The sequence below is a fragment of the Etheostoma cragini genome, chromosome 15 (assembly GCF_013103735.1).
Source record: "Etheostoma cragini isolate CJK2018 chromosome 15, CSU_Ecrag_1.0, whole genome shotgun sequence".
NCBI lineage: Eukaryota > Metazoa > Chordata > Actinopteri > Perciformes > Percidae > Etheostoma > Etheostoma cragini.
The window spans coordinates 19305707-19311088 of record NC_048421.1 but is presented as its reverse complement, the minus strand read 5'-3'; the positions used below and the strand labels follow the sequence as shown (position 1 = coordinate 19311088).

The 5382-nt window shown below is 42.4% G+C and overlaps 1 long non-coding RNA gene across 1 annotated transcript in view; it reads right to left on the bottom strand.

Moving 5' to 3' along the window:
- Nucleotides 1-1988, bottom strand: part of LOC117958557 — a 7919-nt gene extending 5931 nt beyond the window's left edge. The window contains exon 1 of the long non-coding RNA XR_004659754.1: nucleotides 1904-1988. This is a non-coding gene — a long non-coding RNA (uncharacterized LOC117958557). The remainder of the gene's footprint in view (nucleotides 1-1903) is intronic.
- Nucleotides 1989-5382: the final 3394 nt, after the last annotated feature.

The window sequence follows — 5382 nt, the reverse complement described above, 5'->3', positions numbered from 1 at the left end:
CCATGTTCAACTGCTACACTGCAGTGCCCAGCTACGTCCTGCTACGTCCTGCTACGTCCTGCTGTGCCTTGTAATGCCCCACAGCGTTCTGCTATGCCATGAACTACTACAAAGAACTGCTACAAACTACAAATTTTTTCTAGTTTTGTCTTCATTCTAACCCCAACCGGCCCGTCAGACACCGCCTACCAAGAGCCTGGGTCTGACCGAGGTTTCTGCCTAAAAGGAAGTTTTTCCTCGCCACTGTCGCACTGTTGCTTGCTCTGGAGGAAACTACTAGAACTGTTGGGTTCTTGTAAATTCTAGAAGGTGTGGTCTATCTGTATAGTGTCTTGAGATAACTCTTGTTATGAATTGATACTATAAATAAAATTAAATCGAATTGCATTGAATTGAAACATTTGCCCTCAGGAAGACTGTCCAGCTGTCATTCTGCTTCCGGTTGTCAGGGAGTACCGTTGTCAAATCCATGACTTTCAACTTTTTGTTTAGGTGTCAGCCTATAACAAAGAAAAGGTGAGGGCCTCTCATGTGTTCCTTGGGTCAGTCTTGCATTTTGCATAATACTCCCAGCAGCCCATCTGCCTCTCAGGCTTGGCCTTTACGACTTGAAGGGCCTTTAGCTGGTTGATGGCCCATAGTGTTCTTTTAGAACAGTGCATTATAACTTGTTTTTACACTATCTGGACTTGGGCAGCCCTGTCTCCCCATGGGGTGTCTTAAAGAGTTCCCCGTACATAAGTAATATGTAACAGTGGAGAGATAGTAATGATATGATAGACAGCGCTCTGTTACGTAGTACCTTTGAAGAGACTATCTCTCTAGCTGTAGGCCGCTCGGAGACTGTTCCGATCAAACTGTCAGTGATTCCACGCCAGCAATGGTGCTTTATAGAAAATAGCATAGGGCGTTGGCTCTGCAAGCTGGTGTGTCTTTAAGAATGATCCTAAATCATATACATGGAAGATGGAACAAGGAGAGATAGTCTCTTCACTCAGAGAACCACTGTTTCAAACAAAATAACCCCTAATTTCCCAACTCCATGGAGAAAAATACATCAAATGCAGAAACGGTTGTGACTGATTAACTACAGTTCTGCTGATTTATTAAACATCCACAATTCATTGATTGCAGATATCATCAGCTTCCATTCAAAACTCTGACTGTTTCCAGCATTAGGGAAACTATAAAACTGGCAACAATTTGGCAGTTTAACAGAAGAAAAAACCTTCTGTGATCCTGTTAGCTCCGTTGTCTCAACAAGGCAGATTTGTCTGAGTCCAATCAGTCCAAACTGACACTGCTGCTATAAATTAGGTGAACTGGGAATAACACAAATCCCAGTCTGTAAAACTCCACCGGTCAGTCAACCAAAATATGAATAAACACACAGATGAAGAGATTACAGATTACGGTGTTATACTTCTTCAGTTCAGTTCAGTTGTTTGGGGATTTATAATTCAGATAAAGGTGTCCACAATTGGTCCCTGAGGTGCGCGGAGGTCTTTTGGACAGCATGTCAGGTTTTTGATTCATTACGGTTTTTTAAAGAATTTTACTAAACTCAAGCCTATGGTATTGTGTCAAAAACTTTTATTTTGTCTCAGCTCAACTACCACAAGCTTCAGACCAGGTCCACAAAAGATCTCATTTGAGTGTGATCTTAAAGAGATACGTCACGATTAGCATTAAGCTTGGTATCAGTAGAAACCTGGTAGTATTTTTTGAATGATCGTGCTTCTAAAGCAAGTTGAAGCGAGTTGAGTGCCATTTTTGAATTTAGCTTAAGCTGTCTCTTCGCTCTTTTTCAGCAACAAGTGTATGTGTAATTATGTGTATTCAATCTATCGCACATGTGTACAACCGGGATACATAGGTACAGATTTGAAAATGTGCATCAAACTTTATTACGGACGGAATACTCAACACACTACGCAAGCTTCGCTTGCGACGGAGACCAGCACCTCAGCCTGCGGTGTCGCCCGATGCCTCTAAGGAACATCAACGGCGGTGTGCGCTAAGCGGGAAAGCTGAACGAGGGCAGGGGGTCAGCTAGGTGGAAACGCTAGACGGCCACCTGTCCAATCCATCCTGTGTCCGATCATTAGACAACAAACTGGACTACATCCAACATCCAACAAATCTCGCAACACGAGTTCAGAGATGGCTGTGTTATTGTTTTATGGAAACATGGCTGAACAACAGTGGGGTCCGAGCAGATACTGCTCTGACGGGTAAGACTAGGTGGGCTGCATTAACACGGACACGGACTGGTGCAGAAATGGGGGGGCTTTTATCCAATTACTGCTCACTGCTGGTGGAGTTTGTGACTGTTAAATGCCGACCATTCTACTTTTTACGCAAATACATGGCTGTGTTTATAATCGGTGTTTACATCATTCCAAGCGCTTATGCTACCATTGCGTTAGCTGAACTTTAGGAAGCCTTAATGTGACAAAATGAACTAAATGTAGCCTGTTTCATGTGTTGTTATTACATAATCTTGTTTTTAAATATTTTAAATGAGTAACACCACTTGAGCCATTGTGAAACGTTGTTGTTCCAACCTTGAAATATCCCTTTAATCTCTTCACACTGGCTCCCCATCACATTCAGAAACCAATTCACTTTTGGAGCTCTGCATGGTTAATTGCTTGCTTACATATGAGATAAACTGCTGCCTCATTGGGTATGTCTACCCAATTTGCACACCTATAATCCACTATTGTTCCAAATATGACAATACTTCAAATGTAATCATGTAAATGAGGTTTATTGACCACACATTCCAAAGAGAAGTGCAAAACTAGTCAGGGGATGCAACACAGAGTTGGGTGATAATTTATGGGCTACTTTATGCTTTATAATTATTACTATATTACAGGCAAACCAAACCGGAGGACAACAAGTGCATGGGAAGACAACACAAGGGTTAAAATAAATTGGCTGACAACACCAAGGAAAAAACACAAGGAACAGGGAGATGTAGGGAGTTAGAGACAACAGACAATAAATAAAACAGGAAACTAAAGCATGAAATATACACAAGGATCAATCCAGAAAAACAGATAATAGGAGACAGGGAACAAATAAGGAAACAGGGAAAGAAATAACAGGAACACCACAACAGTAAACCCCAACCATGACACTCATGTCACCAGCAGGTTTCTGAGGTCTTTTGATCAGTGCTTGTCGGTCAGACAGCTTTACAGAGAAGCTTTGACTTGCTTTTCCTTTATTATCTCTCCTCTAACTATAACTTTAACAAGAGTGTCTCTATTTTACGTCATGGTCCCTTCTCTTATTGTGATGCACCATGTGACGTCTGTGCTAGAAGGGTGCTATATTACAATTTATCACATTTCTAGCTCGCAGTGACTGAAGAGAGCAGGATGTAAAATAGAGACACAACATTAAAGTAATAAATAAAATCTAGTTGTTTTTGCTTTTTAGCCAACATCTGATTGGATGTGCGTGTGCCACTTTGAAGTTATTATTATGACATTACAGTGAGGGCTGAGTCATGTTCTTTGTTTTTTGAAAAAGAAACATTGTGAATGAGTTCTTTTCACACATAACTGACAAAAAGCTTTTAAAATCCCATTAGTTTAGTTCATCTCCCCCCCTGAAATCAGAGTCTTTGTGTTTCAGACTTCAGACAGATACTGTATGAGCTCTCACAGGAGAGCTGCCACCTCATCTGGTGCCAACCACAACAGATGTACATACACACATGCATGCATGCATGCACGCATGCATGTACACACACACGCACACACACACACCTGGAGCAGACTCGAGTAATTCATGCTAACTGCACTGTATGACTTCCCATACACAGAACACCTACTGGCTCCCACCAGACACACACTCACACACACACACACACACACACACACACACACACACAAATACACACACACACACACACACACACACACACACACACGTACACTTAAATTTCATTCATAGGACAGTCACGAAGACTGAGCAGACGGTGGAGGTTGGAACTGGTGGTGAGCTCTATAACTCTGTGTGTGTGTATGTGTGTATTTTGGCCCTGGACCGAAGGCCATGTGGGCCCCACAGGCGGCGGGACCGATGCCCATTCAAAGGCCTGTCTGGATGTCAGGATTTGTACATTTTTGTAAACGCGATGCACAAAAAATCACATTGTACAATGTGCGATATGTGAGTTTGTTGAAATCAGATGGAACAATTTAACAAAAGAAACACAAAAACTCATCTCAACTCAAGGGTCATAGAGTGCTTAGCTCTTACTTTCATAGCTCCACTAATATATATATATTTTTAAAGATACATTTCTTGACATTTTAGGCCTTCATTTTTGATGGGGCCAACGAGCCTGTGGTCGCTGTGTAGTGAGCCTCTGCATGTGGGCGCGCGCTCAACTAGGTGAGCTACCCGGGCGAGCTACCCAGGCGCCCGACCAACTGCTAATGGCTAAATAGCTAAGATATATTGTCAACAAATCCCATAAAAAAGACCAAACCCAACATGTTTGTTGGTCTCTCAATGCTGTCTGATTTCCTGTCTGTGGCTCTCGGCTCCAAGCCCATTGTTTCCTACTGAAGACATATACTGTATGGACTATAGCTTCATTTCTTTGTAGTTTTTATCAAACAAACAGGAGGGAAAGTGCATTTGTTGGGGACAATTTCCATCAACAGAAAAATCCACACACGGTCGCAGCAAGACGTTGGATGTGGGATTGAGTCAAAACAGTTGGGCTCACTGATGAGTTTTTATGGCAGAGAGCTAGAAGACATATCAAGACATATTAGGTACTGACACACACACACACACACACACACACACACACACACACACACACACACAAACACATATACTTGTTGGAAGATACATTCATTGGTTTTGGTCTTTTCATGGGATGTGTAGACAATTAAGAAAGTATATATATGAGTATATAGTATGAGTAGCTATTGTGGTAGGCTGTGTTTCACTCCGCATGCTTCCATTAGTACACTGCTAATGTGCAATGACCACTCACTGCTGTAGTGACCACTTTCAATGGTTAGTATCATCCCAAAATGAACACTTATGTTAAAAACACTTACCGGAAATGACGAGAAGGATGAACGTGACGAACGCATGTGATCATGAATTTCCAGCCTGCTTTCCTGTATGCAAATGAGGAGCGGCCTGGCTTGGCTCGCCGCCTCTCAAGGTCTGACAAAAATCTTAAAATGTTCTCTGGCAGTCGGTTTGAAATTCTTGAGCAGCCAGACCCATGTGACGCAGGGTCCAATCAGCTGCTGGTCAAGGGCTCCCATTCACTTTGTAGTCACAATGGTGCCCGTGCGCAACCCGTTCTCACTCCAAACGCGGAAAATAAGGACG